Source organism: Chrysemys picta, chromosome 1 (assembly GCF_011386835.1).
Source record: "Chrysemys picta bellii isolate R12L10 chromosome 1, ASM1138683v2, whole genome shotgun sequence".
Classification (NCBI taxonomy): domain Eukaryota; kingdom Metazoa; phylum Chordata; order Testudines; family Emydidae; genus Chrysemys; species Chrysemys picta.
In genome coordinates this window covers 151,605,567-151,625,606 of record NC_088791.1, presented here as the reverse complement: position 1 = coordinate 151,625,606, position 20,040 = coordinate 151,605,567, and the positions used below count along the sequence as shown (strand labels likewise).

The window sequence follows — 20,040 nt, the reverse complement described above, 5'->3', positions numbered from 1 at the left end:
CTCCCCGCTGTAGTGTAGATGTACCCTGAGAGTTGCCCAATTTGAGACCCATCTGAGGCAACACATAGAATTTGAAGTCAATGGAAAAGACTCCCACTGACTTCAATGGACTTTGGAGCAGAGTCCATAGCAAGTGCCTCTTGCATCATGGGGGAAAATCAGTTCACTCGTTAAATCTACTTTGATGTCTGCACCACTAGTTCATAGACAACACCCCTCCTTCCCTCTCATCAGGCTAAGGAAAAGAGAAGAGCACATGTCAGGTACAGAAGGACTAATACTCTAAGGCGGGGGGGGGAGGGATTCTTGGCCCAAGGGCCACATCTGGGTATGGAAATTGTATGACGGGCCATGAATGCTCACAAAATTAGGGGTTGGGGCACGGGAGGGGGTGAGGGCTCTGGGGTGGGGCCAGAATGAGTTCAAGGTGTGGGAAAGTGCTCTGGGCTGGGACCGAGGGGTTCGGAGGGTGGGAGGGGGATCAGGGCTCAGGCAGGAAGTTGAGGCATGGGAGGGAGTTGGGGCGCATGTTCTGGGTGGCGCTTACCTCAAGCAGCTCCCAGAAGCAGAGTCAGGTCCCCCCTCCAGCTCCTACACGGAGGCGTGGCCAGGCGGCTCTGTGCACTGCCCTGTCTGCAGACACCACCCCTGCAGTTCCCATTGGCCATGGTTCCTGGCCAATGGGAGAGGTGGGGGCAGCGCTTGGGGCAGAGGCAGCATGCAGAGCCCCTTGGCTGCCCCTATGCCTAGCACCAGTGTGGGAACCTGTCGCTGCTTCAGGGAATCGTGCGGCGTGGGGCAAGCCCCTGACCCTGCTCGCCAGTGGGAGTTCAAGGGCCAGATTAAAACATCTGGAAGAGGGCTGGATGCGGCCCCTGGGCTGTAGTTTGCCCACCCCTGCTCTAAAGTGCAATGTCTCAGATAGAGGAGACTTCTTGTACCATTGTCTGAGTTGTAAAGATTCTGGACACAGAGAGCGTCATGACACGAGCACCCAGGGAGCAAGGGAGGGAAACAATCAATGCTGTGGTATCATTAAGAGGTAAACATGCTTTCTGACCCTCACAGGATGCTGTACACAGCATTAATGAGGCCCAAAAAAGGAACTGAAGCATCACAATTTCACAGATTGCCTCCTAGTTACTGGCCAAGTGGGTGCAACTTGCAGTTTTACCGGGTTAGTCCATTGGTCAAGGTCTGCTCAGTTTGTATTTTTTTTTATCATGGAAACAAAGGGGAGGCTTTAGCAGCATTCAAAAATTCAACGCTGCGGAATCAAATGGAGTGACCTGGCAACTCTGGGGTTTATAAATCAGCCAGCGGAATGAACGCAATTCAGTACTAAGAGCCATGTGCACAAATATGTTGCACTCACATTTATTCTCCACTGACACACACACACACAAAAACCATTTGCATTTCTATGGGTACCTTCCATTCGAGGGTCTCACAGTGCTTTGTAAGCATTAGTAAAAATGCACCCTGGGCTTCATTCTCCACTGCCTGGTACTATATCCTTGGGCCAGATCCTCAGCTGGGCTAGTTAATTCCAGTGGGGCCAGACCTGATTTTTGACACCATCTCAGGCCAAGTCTTGGGAGAGCTAATGGAGAGTGAACAGGATGCCAAAGGACCAAGTACTGACAGAAAGAGGAGTTAAAAAAAATCAGAATATGTCACAAATGTACCTGGACTAGTGATTAGGGATTTGAATTTGCACCTACTGAAGTGAATGGCCAGGCCCCCTCGGAACTTTAGTAGGGAAGGATCTGAGCCTTTGTGCTGTCAGGATCCCAAATAATTTCAGGTATTTGTTTACAAGTGTAGGTGTATTTATATTTTGCATGGGCTCTTTTTGCCTCAAGAAACAATATATGGAGACCTAATGAGGTGAGATCTAGTTGCTGTGGTGACAGACCTAATATAAAAATCTACATAGATAAAATCTGGTCATGGTTGTGATGAAGTGGGAATTTCCTGTAATGTTTTTAGGAGTCTGATGCATGCCTCAGTTTCCTCCCATACTTTGCATGGCTACCCAGTGGGTGAAAAAGGGCTATATGGCTGCTCTTGGGGCAGAGCAGGAGACGTGAGGTGTATCACCTAACTGTCTGGGGTGGAATGAATGGGTCATGAAAGGACTGGCTGAAACTGACCCATATCTGTGAAGGATCCACCAAGACAAGGGGACCCTCCAGGAATGAACAACTGACACTTATCCAACTTACCCATGGGAATCACTAGCAGGCGGAACATGTGAACTCAGCGAGGGTTGCGGGGAGGCATGAGATAATTGTTGGAGAGACTGGGCAGCTCTCACCTGGGACTGACAGAGACGGGAAGAGAGAGAATGCAAGAAATGGATTCCATAGCAGTTTGGCTGGCTGACTGCATTGGCTTGGTGAGGATGGACAACCTTCATTTCAGAATCTGTAGGCCAGGTGACTAATCAACTGTTACCCTGCTGTGGAAAGACTGCCTGGAATCACTGCAGAAAGTCACTGCGAGCACTGCACCCTGATGGGGTATAGTACACAATCCTCCTTGTGTGGATTTGCTGCAGGGAGCCATGGAGAGAGACAGGGATTGTTGGTGCCCACAGGCCCAGTTTCGGACTCTTGGCAGCCATAGGCCTGCCCCGTCGAACAGTGTGGGTCCTTGGGGCCTGGCCCACGGAACGGGTCACTCCGAAGGGTGTGGGGCAGGGGGAAGAGAGAGAGAGAGAGAGAGAGAGAGAGAGAGAGAGAGAGAGAATGAATGACTAAGACTGCCTCAGACTAGAAGACAGATATCAACAGCTTTGGGAATATACTTTTTTCAGTTTTCTATTTCACAGCTGGTTGATTTCAACATTTTAATGGACCTTCCCCACCCCAGTGCCCATCTGTCCACTCTAATAAATGCTCTTGGTAGAATCCACCTGCTATTGTATCACCACTTTCATAAAAACCCAGCAGCGCTATCAAGTTTCACCCTAAATCAGGGGCTGTAAGGCTAAGATCTATCGAAATGATACAATCCCTGCTCTGCCACAAATCAGACACGGGCAAAAGCAGACAGACGGACTGCTGGACAGCAAAGCGAATGGATTGGGTCTCTTCTCTCTCCTTTGCTCTTTGCTTAGCACAGAGTGGGTGGCTCTACTGCCAGAGTGCCCCTTAAGTCACAGAGCCTTGGACTGGGTGGCAAACGGAGCAATGCGAAGGCTCATGAGCCACTCCAGAGATGCTGTGCGATAACTGATGTGTTGAAGGTACTAGACGACAAAGCCCTGCCTCTCTTGGGGATCCATTTGTTATGGCCGATCTGCTGGTCTCTGCGCCTTGGTCTCTTTCTCTCCACAGCTAATCAGTGGTGATGGATGTTGACACTTGTTCCTTCCTGCGGGCATCCAATTGCAGTGTCTCTCATTTGTCACTGGCGCTCCCATCTATTTCCCAGTGCATCCTTAATTCAAATGAGCAGGAGCCAGGCCAGAAAGAGCGCACACTCATTCAGATTACCCTCTGTCAGGTTTCTAGCTGGTGAGTCAGTTAAACAGCAGTTGATGAGTATAGTAGGAATGCAAACACTGATCTCCATACTATTAGGAAAACTGGATATCCAGATCCCTTGCCTCTGTTTCCACCTCTATTCCAGAAACAGACCTGCTGGATGCAGATATCATTGCCCAAATAGCCTGAGGCAGAGGTGGAGCGGAAGAGCCCAGAACCTCTGCTTCGCTCCATCTCAAACTGAACAAGCACCTGGGCTTTCCTGCCCTGAGTTATCACACTGTTTGCTCTGTCTCATGCAATTAGTAGTTATTAGGCCCCAACCTTCTCAAGGCCAAAGAGAGGTCATCGTGTCTGTGAAGCTTTGTCTCTGCTGACCGAGCGAGTGGAGAGCAGTCCCACCTCCCATCTGCTTCCGAAGGTGGGACATCCTGCACGTAACAGTTCCCCACTACCACGGCTGGACCTCCCAATCCCACCTTCCCTCCTCTGACCCTACTCATTCTTCTCATCGGATGAAGAAAGAAACGGGAAGACAGACTGCAAGCGGAGCCCCTAAGTCATACAAAGGACAGTGAAGAAGTCTTAGCCATGCAGAACAGTGATGTAGTCCATCAAGCCGGGGCAGTAGGGCCATAAAACACAGAGGGAGACTGGCCTTCTACCCACTCCTCTCGTCACAAGAGAGGTTGAGCTATCCATTCCCATGCCTAGCGGTGGAACAGTGTGGGAAGAAATTCAGGACACAGGATTAAATTCAGTCCTGGGGAAAGCGTGGGTAGTCCTATTAGAGTTTCACCCACTTACCCCAGGGCTGAATTTGGCCCAGAGATCAGCTCCTCTCCCTCACCCTGAGAGACAGACTCTCCACTGGGGCCTTCTCAGAATGGCAGCAGCAGCTTGTGCTAGCACCATGCTTCTGTGATTGCCCTGGGGACACGAATGTTTGGTTAAGTCTTGGCATTTCACCCTTCATCAATACTAAAAAATTAGCACAAAATGTGTACAATAAAGGCTTATGTCTTAGGCCTTTTTCTTATTAATCCTATTACACTTGTCTTTATGAGCTCTCCAAGTTCCTTTCACTCCCTCCGGGGCTTGGCTGCAAATGAGATTTTGCATCTCGGTGTAAAATAACCCGAACATTTTTCTATAAAATTAAATAAAAATCCTCCATCCTGGCAGTACATGCCCAGAATCCAATTTCTGGAGCTTGTGTCTTTCAAGAACCTCATTGTCTTCCCAACTTCTTAGCTTTGGGAAGATGCTTCTTTTCTTTCATTCAGACAATGTATTGATTAATATCACAAAGGCAAGTGAGGAGCTAATTTTGAATGGCTCAGATGAGCAGGATGGAGAAAGCATGTGTTTAAAACAGAATGGGGAGGGCAGAACTGAGTGAATAATTTATGGTTCGGGTCAGTGGCTGAACTGAAAAATCAGGGGGGAAAATGTGGTTTCTTTCTAACCAAAATTCGATTTTTTTTTCCCTTGACAAAAAGGAAAACCAAAACATTGAGTTTGGGTTGAACGAAACATTTTGAATGTCAAATCAAAATGACATTTCAAAATGAAAATGCTGATTTGAAATGAAATGTCAAAATGATTCGTTTTGACATATTCAAAATTTGTGTTATTTATTTTTTTCAACTGAACCATTTGTCGAATTTGAACCAAACTCACAAATAATCTTGATGCTACCAAAAATTGCATTTTTCAGCCTATTTACTATTCACTAAAAATATTGTGCCTAGCTCTAGCCAGGAAACCTGGGTTCCATTCCCAGTTATGCCACTATCTATTGCTCTGACATAAGGCAAGGCACTACACTGCTCTGTGCCTCAGTTTCCCTATTGGTAAAATGGAGAGAATGAGAGGTTCTGCCCAGCCGGTGGATTGTGAGGCCCCATTCATGAATGCTCAAAAGTGCTCTGAGATCCTTGTGCAACAGAGGTATACAGCATTAATTTATTATTTTTACTACATCTAAATGTTCAGATCTTTTCCTGATCCTCTTATATGATTCTCTTGTCCCTACAATACTGGATTGAGAATCATGCCAAAGCAGATTGTCTCTTTAAATTCCTGGTTCCTACAGTCTCAATCAGGCAAAACAGATCCTCACTATGTATTATTTGTATTATGGTAGCACCTAGAGGGCCAAATCATGGTTCAGGGCCTCATTGTGCTAGGTACTGTGCAAATATAGAATAAAAGGCAGCAACAACGTTTCTTGACGTATCTGGACTTTACTGATCTGAGCCAGAACTACCAGGGGAATGACCAGAAATGAATAATAATGGATGTGAGCAGTTAACAGAACATTTTCAAGACCTCAGTATAGTTCGGAGTTCATATTTCAGACAAAGGTGAGAGGCCAAGGGAGGGGGAAATTCTTATTACACTGTATGTTTATCACTCTCCAATATTGATACAAGACATGTTCATGAGCCACAAATTTTGGACCTGTATTGGCAATTTCCCAGTGTTGGTTCCAGATTTTAATTCAAGCCACTCTCTGCTTGATGCAGCAGAACAAGCTGGACAGAAGAAAAAATAAAACACAATTCACAGATTTACACATGTAGATTTTAAGGCCAGAACGGGGTCATAGTGATCTAGTCTTACCCTCTGTATAACATGACCCGCTGTATAACACAGGAGTTCACCCAGTAATTCCTCCTTACGCATATAGCATTCCTGTTCGACCCCTTCCAATACTCTGTTGTTTACCATAAAAGCTGACATTTAAAGGTGAAAAATCCAGGAAGGAAAGGGGGTGAATTAAAAATAAAATGTAATTTACACTAATTATCTAGTTACATAGGATGCTCTGTGAAAACATTAGCAAGCGCGATTAAATCAGAAAATACACCTCAGAGAAGATTTTCACCTTTTACAGTCAAAAATCTATGGCTATCTACCACTAGTCATTAGAGTATACATCACAGCCATTCAACTCATCACTGACAGCAGGGATCTATCTAAAGTATTATACAGCCCCAAACACCATGCTATCTGAGCACTTCACAATCTTTAATATATTTATCCCCACAACACTCCTGTTTGGTAGAGAAGTGCTGTTATCCCCATTGCACAGATGGGAAACTCAGGCACAGAAAGAATAAGGGCATGTCTACACTCTGGGGTAATGAGCACCAGGGGTGAGGGTGTGGTTTCTAAAGTGCACTAACATATTGCACATTAATTGGCCTATGTAGACCCTGCCGGTGCACACTAACGGTTCCCTAGTGTGCTTTAAGGCAGTACTATGCATTACATTAAATGTACTACGGAACCATTTGTGCCCACCAGCAGGGTCTACACGGACCAATCAATGCACAACACATTAGTGTGCTTTAGACATTAGAGCCTTGTAGTGTGCATTAACCCCCGTGTACAAAGCCTGAAGTGACTTGCCCAAGGTCAAACAGAAAGGTTGTGACAGAGGAGAGAATCATAACCAGGTCTCCCAAGTCCCAACTTAGTGCCCTAACAACTACACTGTCCTTCCTCTGAGACAGGTCAGCTCCTTCAGCTCCAAAAGCAACGTAACCCTATCACTAGAACTACAATGGAGTAAACTAATTGGGCCACTTCACCTGGAGTGGTCCCTTATATGTGCTAACTACTTATGCTATACTATATGTCCCATCTTGTATTTAGCTGTGATAAAGGGCTTGTCTACACTGGCACTTTGCAGCGCTGCAACTTTCTCGCTCAGGGGTGTGAAAAAACACCCCCCCTCCCCGAGTGCTGCAAGTGTCAGCGCTGTAAAGTGCCAGTGTAGACAGTGCACCAGCGCTGGGAGCCACACGCCCCCTCATGGAGGTGGGTTTTTTTAGAGCACTGGGAGAGCGCTCTCCCAACACTCTGCCGCGACCACACAAGCCACGTTAAAGCGCTGCCACAGCCAGTGTAGACTAGCTCTGCATCACACAGTTAGGTTGACGTAAGGCAGCTTACATTGTAGGTTGGTGTAGTTAGGGCGACACAGTATAGATACTGCTCTACTTGCATCGGCTGTTGTCAGTTTTACAGCTTTGTGCTGGAGCCGTGAAACTGAGAAGAAAGGCTGGTAGGTTCCCTGCTGTGAACCCTGAGCCCAGCTCACAACTTGGGCAGTCACGCCAGGGTAGTAGGGGGCTCCAGCTAGAGCTCGAATGTCCCCCAGGCTCCCGGCTACCTGCTGCCCAGGATCTCCACTGGGAGCCCTGCTTCCCCCCCATGCTCCTGGCTCCCAGCCTGGCTGCTGCCGAGGCTCCCCACTCTGAGCCCGGCTGCCCGGCACTGAGAGCCTGGGCTCCCAATTCCCCATCGCACTCCCAGAGCTGTCACAAGGCGGCTGCTCTGAGCAGAGACAATAGCAGCATGAAATTGACAAGAATGTCAATTTCACTGCTGGTAGGCTCTGTGCTGTGAAATTGAGCCTGCTCCAGGCTCACAGCTGTGAGCCCAGGCAGCTGTACGTCCCCCACAATGCCCCACTTCAGTCGGTGCAAACGCTCCTGGTGAGGATGTGCTCCACCAGCAGAAGGAGGGTAGTGTGGACACCAATAGCCAATTGAATTACTGCAGTGGCTGTAGGTCGACCTAAATTAAGTTGACATAATTTTGTAGTATAGACAAGCCCCAAGGCCAGGTCTACACTTCAGACCTATATGCATAACTATGTTGCCACACCCCTGAGCGACGCAGTTAGCTTGACCCAAATCCCCACGTAGACAGCGCTATGCTTTCAGGAGAGCTTCTCCCATCAACATAGCTACCACCTCTCGTGGAGGTGGATTAACTACACCAACAGGAGAAGCTTTCCCATCAGTGTAGTGGTGTCTTCACTAATGCAAGACAGTGATGCAGCTGCGCTGCTGTGGTACTGTACACAAAGACAAATCCTAAGTACCTTTCCCAGACCTGAGGAAGAGCTCTCCGTGGCTCGAAAGCATGTCTCTCTTACCAACAGGAGCTAGCCCAATAAAAGATATTACCTCACTTTTTCTAATTAGCTACTGATTGATAGCATAGGACCTATGACAAAGTTTAGCAATTTGGATTCTTTTTGGTATAGGGCAGTAGTGCGCTCGCTCTCTCTCTCTCACACACACACACACACACACACACACACACACACACACACACACACACACACACAGGATATAGATGTTCTACACATACTAAAAGCCACCATTAGTGATTTTTTTTTAAAGAAAAGGTTAATTTCACAAATATTTGCTAAAATGTAGAAAAGTGACTCTGAAAATAACATAATGGGATTTTCATGCTTAATGTCTCTCAAGGACTCCAGATCAAATTGTCTCCATTTACAAGTCAATAATCTTCAGTTTGTTCTCCTGTAACTGTATTGTCTCTCTGGAGGACTAACAGGAATAAGAATTTGCTTTTGTCACTATTGTCAGCAGTCCCCCACTCAAAGACACTCACAGGAGTGTATACTGGGAGCAGATATGTTGAACATAAAAGATCTTTTTGACAGACAAAAAAACCTAACCGTATTTTAATGTAACCTTTTCTCTGTCTCTCTCTCTCACACATGCAGACACCAAACATATGATCAACTCTACTTTATGCAAAATAACCCTGCAGACAAACCCTTCAGTAACCTGGTGAGCAAGAGTACAATATTAGGATAAATAATTTAAACTCACATATTTTAGAGGCACATAAACCGTCTCAGGAAAGAATTTGGTACATTCATGTGAACAGCTCCTACCCCTTATCTTCCACCAGGTTTTTTCCAACCTCTATACTCAAATCCATATGACAAGATGTTACCTTAGAAGGGGTAGCATTGGAAAAAAATCCTTATGTGCTGAATAAAGCAATCTGGCATTTATATTTTATCTTTCAGCCCATAAGAACTTAAAGTGTTTTGTAAACTTTTTGAAAAGCTACTTATTGTATATCTATCTTTATCACTTTATTGATCACTAGAGTTGGGCATGTGATGGAAAAATTGTCAGGCCGTTTATTTGAAAAAACCTTGTGAAATATGTTCAGCCAATTATTTGACAAATACATTTGAGAATTGTTCAGCCAGCTCTGTTAAAGAGATTAATTATGGAAAATGATATAAATTGAATAATTGATTCCAAAATATAGCCAAAATCATTGAATAAATTATTGAAATAATATTATTTGATAAATACTGCCTTTCACTGATGTACAACTTTCTCTGTGACGGACTAGAGCAGCTGTTAAAGTACACAATCATTTAGGACAGTAAATGGAGGGGGGAAAATATGCCAGCTTGTAAGTGCTGAGGGAATTTGATATTAGGCAGGATTTAGTCAGAGATAACCACCTTCTTTTGTAAAAAATGTAACATTATAATGACCACAAATGATAAACAGCTCTTTTCTTGGTTTCATCCAAAAGAATAGACGTCCTAACAATATAGTTCCCTTTATCATACTAGTTCCATACAACTTCAGAGGGGAGAGCACTCCCTCCTGATTCACCACCCCCACTTCTTATAACACAGCACCCTCTAGGATCACACTGAGGCATTAGTGGTCATAATTTATGGATGCACTCAGGAAACATTAATTAAAGAAAAGAGCTACAACTACGGACAAAACAAAACAAAATTTCCTACACAGCTTGAGTTCCAACTTTATCCCCTTTGTGTACTTGTTTACTACAATCTGAAACCCTATACAGTGCATAGAGACATCTGGAGGCTGAATTATACCCTGCCTGGAAACATATCATTACATTGGTTTCTGTACTGATTCAGGAAAGGAGTACTTGATGCTGAATCACCAAAACTGCTCCTGCAGTATGTCAGTGTTTAATTCAAGCAGCTCCTGCCCAAGTACTACCCACACCCAGCTGTAATTAATTTGTAAGATCAGTTGGATCACACAACACAAGTTGCTGCAAATTTAACCTCACGCTAGACAACTCTCATTTTGGCTGAATATAGGGAATTGCAGCCTCGCGGATACTCCAATGTTCAGAACTCAGCTGTATGTACTTTTTGCTTATGGTTTTTGTGTCAACTGTGATAAGTTAGGAATGAAAGAAACCCTCTTTTTCTTCAAGTATATTTCTTTCATCAGTCTTGCGGCCAGCAGGACGCTCTCACTCAATGCCACAGAGAAGTACTCAATATGGCTATTAGTGTACCTGCAGGGGTTGTTACTTTAAAATCACTGCCAGTCCCTTTCAAAGGGGGAAATCATAAGAATGACATCTCAGAAAGATTTGCTTCTAGTATCTGAAAAAGGATCTGAGTTCATTTTAAGGATTTCAAAAATTATTTTGGGAATTTACACTCCTGGGTCCTCACTCTTGGTTACCAGCAGGGAAACATGACACCCCATGGAAAATGAAATTTACAAATGTCTGTCACCCTTTGGGAACGTGGTGGTATTCTCCAATTTACAGACACACACCTTGAATGTGTAAATACTTCAGCGCCATAGTTTAAAGGACACCTGTGATTTGCACAGCAACATAAATCACTGTTTCCCTGGTGAGCAGAAAGCTGCTGCAAACTAGGACTAATGTCAGATGTGGATTAACATTAACATCTCAGCCAGTATGCTGGAAGTTTAATTGTTTACGTACGTTATGTGAACTGATTTAAAATCTATTATTTACACACATTTAGATGGCACACACTCATTAATAAATTAGACACTTGCAAAACAAGTGTAAATCATTGGAGCCGTGACTTGACTTTTTGATTTACCAGCCTCCTCAGGGCCAGGCGGCCTCTGAGCCCTTGCCAAAACTCATGCAAGGGGTCAGAACTAACAACTCCACCTGGCTCTCCATGCTGAGGTTATGTTTTCCATACATAATTTACATTGCCGCTGCTCATGCCATACCTCTCCTAGGGCTACGTAAAGGTCTTCCATCCCACGGGCTTTCAATCTGGCACCTTTTCCCCAGCACCGAATTCAATGATTTAAAAGATTATAATAATAAAGGTCAGGACTTCCAAGGAAAAGCTTTGACCTATGGGGAAGCAGCCTTAGGATCTGAAGTGGGACAGTTGCCACCCCAGACCATTGCACCAGCCTTTTTTCTAGTCAGCTCTCCAAGCTCCAATTCCCTCTCCCCTCCGCCCGAAAGCCAACGATTAAATATTAGAGGCTCTGATCTCTGCCTCATTAAATAGAGAATATTCACACTCTGTCCTGACCTGCACTGGGGCCAGTTTAAGGAGCAATCCGTCATGAGATCATTAATACAGAAACTGGCTCAGCGGGTGAGAATGTTCATCCAAAATTAATTTTTTAACCTTTTCTGGGAAGGCCTCGGCGAGGGTATTTTACCTCTCATAACTGGGGGATCAGTTATATATTTCCCGGTTTCAGTAATTACAGAAGCAAGCCAAGAAGGCAGATCCACCCTGAGGCAATACTTCCCAGAGCCTCTTAGCGACACTGCAATGCTACATATGTGTGGCCCTGCCTGACAGGAAGGGGCTGAAACAGCAGTGTGTGGGGTCACGGATAAATTGAGACAAGTATGGTTTGGACAGGGAGCCAGGTAGAAAATATACTTGGGGAACTGGCATTTACTTGAAAAATATTGACATGTCTCCACCATGCCTTCAGAGCAGAAGGTCCAAACCAGCCGATCAGCTAGAGTACTTTGCAGGCTGTATGAGTGACAAGTCTGCCTACAATTCTGGTTTTGCTAACTGGTCAACACAACCAGTGTTTCTGTAAGCTCTCTGGGGGTATGGACTGTCTTTTTTCTAATATGAGAATCCAGTGCCTAGCACAATGGAACCCTGATCGGGGCATCCTGGTGCCATAATAAATTATAATCTCCCCTTAAGAAGTGAGTGATTGTCCTGGACTCTAGGCTTCCTCCTCTCCTCTTTCCTGTCTCTTTCCCTCCTTGCTAGTTGTTAGTGGCAGGATGCACACATATTGTGTGTGTGTGGATATAGAGAGAGCTCAAACTTAGGTAGATAGATGGTGGACGCCTCCAGCACGCATACACTCTATCTTGACTGTGCAATCTGCACAGACCGCTGCAGAATTGGGATAAATAATAGAATAATGGAAATTTCTCAGCCCCTGTTGCTGTCACATCCCGTTAAACTCACTGCAGCTAAAAGGTGCATTGTCGATGCTGCTAAAACTACCCAGAACATTGGGTTACCATAAACAAGTGAAAGTATAGGAACAAGTCGTCATCTCCCCAATGACACTGGAGGGAGGAAGGGAATAGGTGCTATTCCAGAGGAAGCATATAGACTCTCTCACAGGAGAACTGAAGCCTAGTATTAAACCTTTCAGTGCTGGTTCTAGGAAAACCAGTTGCACTGTCTCTTGTAATGTCAATGTTTATTTATACCAAACAAGATAACTGGATTAATACGGAACTTCTGGAGCAAAGTCTGTACCATGTGATTTGACATCCAACAACTGAATTAAAGATGGCAGCTTGAAATATAATGCATAATGCCAAGAGGAGTCCATATGAACTATGAAACCTAGACTGGATCTAGTGTAAGAGTGGACTGCACTTGGGAAATGACTTGAGTCTATGGGTAAGAAGGTAACATTTTTACAATCACTTTCTGACAGTAACTGCACTTTATGTGATTTCAATGCACAAAAAATGTATTACAGATAAATATAGTTCTTTTAGAAATCAACCTGACCCAAAACACAAGGTAAGAAATAACATTACCCTCGTTATAGGACTTTTCATTCATGAGATAAAAGTTCTTTACAAAGGCTATCTACGCTAGAGAGAGCAGAACACAGGCTACCCTCTTGTCCAAAGCCACGAAGTAGCTCACCAGAGATGAAGTAGGCTTCCACAACGTCGACCTGCCCAGTGGGTAACTGATAGGAATGGGAGGAATGTGGAACTTAACCAGTCTTTCCTGAGACTTAAAAGAGGTCTGTATAAGGAGTGAACATTTTAGTTGTTTTTTATTTTGCCCAGACAGATTTGCCTTTAAATACCATTGGCCTGATCACGCCATCTTCCTGGAGCTTTGGCAGCTCCGAGAGGTACTGTAAATGTAGCTATTACTATAGCCCTGGAGAAAAAGTCTTTTGTAGAAATGGGTTTCATAATCATTTGGAATGCATTTAACATACGGAGCAACATTCTGGGTGTCATCTCCCAGCTGGTGGCCAGACACTACTGTGGACTCAAACAACTGGCAAGTCCTTCGGCCTACCAGCCTGCCATTCTGCACATGCCTGGCCTGCGTGGTTCCACAGCACAGCCTTGGAGCACCGTCCCTGAGATCCACAAGCAGAAGCACAGTCAGCTGAACTGCAGAGGAAGCCGTTCCCAGCTGGCCAAGCTGGGAGGAGCTGTGTCAAGTTCATCTCAGCTGCCCTATCGTACACTGGAAATAGAAGGAACCCAGTTATCGCCTATAGGTTTTACTGCCCGGCTAGACTGCAGGAAGAAAGACTGTGGTTATGGCACAGACCTGAGTGTTCAGAGACCAGGGTTTGGTCTCAGATCTACTGCCATTTTACTGTGTGACCTTGGGCATGTCTCCTTGTCATGCCTCAGTTTCCTGTACAATAGAGGTAATGAATAATACTGACCTACCCTGGCAAACGGCTTTGAGAGCCATGAATGGAGTAGGAAGGGTTTCTATTATATCTGTAAGCCAGGAATATCAATGCTCAAAGGGAGGCCTGAGTGGTTAATATCTGTACAGGACTCAAGAAGAAGGTGCTATGTAAGTGCCAAGTGCTATTGCTTATGCAGCCTGTAGGGTGGATTTCTGTAACTGGTTTGCCCATTTGCAATTCTGTGGCTAATCTGTAGTTATTTGCTGTCCAAAGTGCAGCTGTGCTATCACTCTGACAGTATTACAGTAAGAGATACGTTGCATTGCCAGCTAGATTGGTCACTTAGCAAACACTAATGCCCCACTTTTGCAAGGTGATTATTAAGGGGTACTCTCACTTTATAACATAAAAAATGGCTGTACAGTTACAGACTGATAACACTCAACCAAGAGTGGCATTGATTAAATGCTACTGGCAATCTCACTGCTGGAATACCAATAATATAGGTCGCCAGCAGCTGTAATACTGGAGTAATTAATAATATTGCTTAATCTTTCCCTCTGATGAACAGTAGCAGAACTCGCTCCCTCCCCAATAACTCCTTCTGCTGCATGGGAAGTGGAAAGCTGCAGTCACAGTGTGAAGGAGACAACAGAGACTATCTCCCCCTCCCTCCCACACCAACTTTGGAAGAGACAAGAGCTTTACCAGGTGGAGTTCAGGTTAGCCACCCCACCCTTGCAAACTACTGTCTGTCTGCCCTGGAGTGTAACCCTCAGAGCTGAGCTCTGAGCATGAATGGAGGAATCTCCAGCCTCCTGCCCACTTACCCTCTGTGACTGACGCTCAGCTCAACACTGACATCCTGCGACGGGAGCTCTATCCAGCCACCTCAGTGCCTTTGAGGAAGTAGGTAAAAGGGGGTGGGGATGGGGGCAAAAAGGAGACTGTCAGAGTAACACCTTCCCGCCATGGTGTATACAGCTATTAAAGTAGGATGCCTTTGTTTTCCAAGTACTGCACCTTTGCATTTCCACTATTGGCAACCCCTAGCAACCAAAAATCATGAGGCAGCACCCACCCCAAATCAGGAGATCTAAACAAACGCAATACATGTGGGGTTCTTTTTATTTGTCTTTTGGATTTTGAATGTTCAGAGGGCACTCGGGTCCCATTTTCAAGCTTGCCTCTGCAACCAAGAGGGCTAGAAAATAGCTATTTGTAAATGAAAGCGGAGATTCTCACCTAATCCTATACTTCCAGGAGCTAGGGCTTTAAGATCAACACTAAAACTGGCAAGATGCACGGTAAAAATTGCGAGAGTTGGCAACACTGCATTTCTAAGAACTCTGCCTGTGTGCAAAGATGATGGCCTTTTTGTGCTCTGAGCTGACGCACCCTATTACAGAGGAGACACACATTGTGAGTTTTGTTACTTTTGTGCTTTGTTGTTGCTATTTTCTTTAATTGAAAATAAAAGGTGCACACGTGGAAAGTCGATGGCTGTGCTCTTTGTACATGGGGAAAACAGTACATTTCCCAGAAAACAGGATACCATCCAGGTTAAAGGGCCCAAATGTCACCTAATTCCAAAAACAGGGATTCTCCATTCATATAGCCCTCATGATCCTGCAAGATCTATTTGTCCCCAAATAAATAAAAATGAACATCCCCCCACACACACACTTCATAGCTCTAAAAAGAGGGGTATAGAATTCCCTACCGCATGAGATCATTAAGTCAAGGGAACAGTGGCCAGGTTTTTTAAAAGGTTGGTATGGAGTTATGCCCACTAATCATATGTGCAGCTATGGGAGACACACTAACCACCCAGGCAATTAAGCCTCATGCTTCAGGAATGATGATCACAGAGGAGGATTGCCACCCCCGGTACTGTATTAATAGGTGTGCAGAGTATATTGAGTGCCTTCTGGTGGTAGTTCAAGTCATAGCACTTCTTAGTATAGAAAGTACCTGTTGGACAACTCTATCCAGATCCCTTAGGAAGAAGCTGGACAATCGGCTACATTGTGTGGTGGCAGGTTATTGCTTTCCTCTGAAGCATCAGGTACTGGCTATTGAGGGAGACAGAGTCTGATCTTGTATGTCAAACCCTGTATTCCTTTGAAAGGAAAGGACACACACACACCCCACTCTGTTCCTCTCTTCTGCCAGCCAGCCAGCCAGCTGTGTTGTCATGAGGAAGATTTGTTTGGTAGGCTTCATATTGGCCTGGCATCACTTGCTTCCTAAAGCCACAGAGGAGGGGATTAGAGAGCAGAAAGAGGGCAGAAGGTACACCTGCTTGCCTGCCCACCAAAACAGATGGAAATTTTATTTTTAGGCTTCTCATTAGGCCTGACAGAAAAATTGTAGCATCACTTAAATCATAGTGAGCGAGTGGCACATTTGATGTTTACAGATTGTAGGTTAGGAGCACGAGTGCAGGACTTGGTGATAGTCACTGGATATTTTTGAACAAATGAGCCAATGCTGCAGCACTTGGAGCCAAGCCTTAGCCTCAGGACCACTAGACCGACAGACAGGCGGAAACACTAGGTTGCCTCATGTGTTTCACGGCACGAGAGCATCTAATAAATAATTCAGGACCAAGGTGCTTCGACAAAAAACGAGACTGCTTAGGGGACTGATAGTAGGATAGAAAGCTTTTATCCTGCAGGATGAGCTGGTTTGTATCCAGTCCAGGTCAGCAGTGACAGACTTGTTACCATCAAATGACTATGTGAAATTAGTTGCTGGGTCTCAGCCTGGCTTCCAATGGACAGAGGTCCATATCCCCAAAACCACTGCTATCATTGTCACTAAGTATTTCCCTTGTCAACTGTCCCAGCAGAGGGGTCAAAGACTGAATAGGCCCTGGGGACTGAATCCATCTGTCATCCTCAGAGGCAGGGAGAAATCAGTGAAGGGTAGAAAAGAAAGAAGCCAGTGCAGAGTACACCCAGGTCTCAGACTTAAAATTTGGATCTGGATTTTGAACACCCAGGGCCCAACTCTCCCGCTGTAGGATTAGTTATTCTATCTAGTGATGGGAGACTCAAGCCCCCATTTCATTGGGGGAGGGGGGGTCTTTGGTTCAGCCCATTAGGAATATAGAAGGGCTAGCCATAAAAATTGTCTCAGGATGAAGTCTGGACTTCCAAAACCTTTCCTGATCCCCCAGAGGTGGGGGTTTGGCACTGATCCATCTCTAAGATGGAGCAAAGATTCCTGGATGTCACGCATGGAAAAGCAGCTTGTTCAGAGAGTCCGTGCTTAAATAACTACCCATCCCAGGGATACAGCAGTGAAAGGACCATTAGGAATAAGTATTACAATAATAATACCGAGCATTACAGCTGAGCCTGTGTCAGCCAGAGTGTAGATTCTAGGGTGGTGGTTACTCAGAAATCCATAGGCGGAGATACAAACAGAGAGAGAGACAAATAGGATTAGCTTGGATTGAACAAATAGATGTTCAGTGCCCTGATACTGAAAGAAGCCCTTCTCCTTCCTTCCCCTCTCCAGCCTCCTCCCTCCTGGCTGGTTTCATCACAACTCCAGATTGCTTGAACAAGCTGCCTGATAAGCCCACAGATGCCAACAGGAAGCGACGATGTTACAATAAGTGTCACAGGGAAAATGTCAACTGTATCATTATAATGAAGGTCATGTCTCCCTCACCGAGAGAGTAGCAGAGAGCTTAGGGCTTTGCACAATTCACATGTTGTTATTAGGAAGATGTTGACACGTGTAACTTCTACCTTACACGAGTCACTGCATAATGAATATGGAGAAAGTGCTGGCTGGGGGGGGGGGGGGGGGGAGAGGGGCGGGAGGGGAGCATGCTGTTATTCCAGCCCCAGCCTCTCCCAGCAGGGGGCATTGTAGGAAGCAGGACAAGAGTGCTGCACCCAGGCCAGGCTCTCCTAGCAGAAGGTGCTGTAGGGAACGAGGCAGGCAGGCTAGCAGCAAGGCGCCATCCCAAAGTTCCCTGTGGCAAAAGACACTCGTGTACTCCATGTTAAACAGCTCGCTGCCTCTCTAATGTAGGGAATCTCCTCCTTTTAAACCGAGCGATAAAAATGATAAAGAGGGGACAATAAAATATAAAAGCCTTGAATTAGTGCTCTAATGAAGTTTTAGTATTTTTTTTAAAAAAATATTTTGTTCCGTGATGAGGAAATATATACTCTCCTTGGCTCCTGCTCTCTCTGCGTGCTTTTTTAATTCACCAGAGAAAGACAGCAGACAGTACAAAGTGTTCTTTTCTGTCTCCTCTCCATCTTCAAACCTGTCAATATTCTGCTCAATAGGGGATGATTTGCTGGCGAGAACTTGCACGCGCACGCGCACACCCCCCACCCCCACCCATATTAACAAAATGTTATTCACCCAAGCCCCAGTACAGCCGGGAGGGTGAGAGGAGAAATCTCAGACACCTGACTAATGGCTCGCCTGACTCGTGGGTCACTGACTGTCCTACCATACAGCCTACTGCTAGCTCTCTGGGGTACATGGCTAGGGACCAGTAGTTTTTATGAGAGCAATGTAAAAGCCTCAGGGGCTGAGAAAAATTGTGTGTGTAAAGGAGGGAGGTAAGGGGCAGCCAAGAAAAGAAAGAGCAGTGAAGACATGTAGAATTGTCAGGTTAATGGCTCACCAGGGGCAAGGGCTGAAGACAGTGGTTAGCCTGGCCTCAGAGGGAGGGAGGGAAGGAGGAGGAAGAGGGCGTATGGGGAATGAGCAGATGGCTGTTGAAAGGTGCTAGTGTCCCTATTGAGAGTCCTAGGGTGCATTGTGTTTGCTGCAGGCAGACACGGAGTTTCTCTTCAGGCTCCCGTTTGCAACACTGCCACAGTATAAACCCTGCTGTCATTGGCTTCCATTCGCACTCATGTGACGAAAGCTTGAACGACTTACTCAGCATGGTCCTTTTCACTGCAGACTTCACTGGGATGGGCCCGGACAGTCTTACCCATACCACCAAACCAGGGCTATTGGGGACCTCAATGCTACATCTGAAGGGCTTTTAGAGGAGAGGGAAGGTGTATTTTGCTCCTCCCATCCATAGGGGCCACTCTCCTGTGTCTCTGCAATTGTAAGTGGGGAAAATTTAAATGTGGGCATCTGATGGGAAATAGGTTTGATGCGCTGGAGGGAGTGGGCGTAGAGGCCGATTCTATTTAGTCTGAATTCACCCCTCCATGCCAGCTGCATGAAATGTAGCCAGGTGTTCAGTGAAGGCCTTGGGTTCATTCCCTCCCTGCTTCTGTTGTCAGCTCCTAGAAATATTCACCTTCTCCCTTCCTGCCCAGGACTTTCGAACAGCTAAAGCAGGGAGAGCCCCTTAAAGAATCCAGCCCAGCTTTCCATGGGTCCCAGTGCAAGGGCATGCAGACCTTGAGGCAGGCCGATGGGTGTTCAGTAAAGCTGGTAGTGCTTTCTCCCTGTCGTCTAGAGCTCAGCCACCGCCCCCTGAGTCAAGAATTGCCAAATGATGGACAGATTTCTGGGCATCTCCACAGTGGCAGCCTGGCCTGACAGTGAGATATTCTACCCCTGTACGGAAGGCGTGAATGGATCACATCACGGCCCAAGGACAACCTCTGTAGGCAAAGTTATGAGCTGACACTCACAGTGTCCCGAACCTGCTGGCCTAGCAACAGGAGCACTAGCCCCAATAGCAGCTCTGTGTGGAAAGGAGGAAGAGGTCTCAGTTAGGGAAAGTGGAGAGGAAGACACACCAACAGCAAAGGAGAGGGGTCACTGAAAACAACCTTTTAGGCTGTAAGTGCCCTCGCATGCATAATCTGGCCCCCAAACCATGGGACACCTTCCAATCAAAGAGTTCCAAACCTACCATGCTTCCTCAGGTTTCTGACATTCAACTGACTCATTCTGGGGAATGGACAATAGATTTATTTAACAAATTTCCAGTTTTAAGCAGAGATTTAAAAAAACAAACAAACAAAAAAATACGAGGGGCCCCTGCCATTTGTGCCTGGCCT

General features: G+C 45.7%; 1 protein-coding gene and 1 long non-coding RNA gene across 3 annotated transcripts in view; both read right to left on the bottom strand.

Annotated features, from left to right (window-relative positions):
- The window catches only part of LSAMP (limbic system associated membrane protein), a 1,358,048-nt gene that overhangs the window by 1,227,651 nt on the left and 110,357 nt on the right, over positions 1–20,040 (bottom strand). The window lies entirely within an intron of this gene.
- LOC135976583 (uncharacterized) overlaps positions 9,425–20,040 on the bottom strand; it is a 42,069-nt gene continuing 31,453 nt past the window's right edge. The window contains exons 2-3 of the long non-coding RNA XR_010593836.1: positions 14,860–14,928; positions 9,425–13,851 (exon numbers count right to left, since the gene is read on the bottom strand). This is a non-coding gene — a long non-coding RNA (uncharacterized LOC135976583). The remainder of the gene's footprint in view (positions 13,852–14,859; positions 14,929–20,040) is intronic.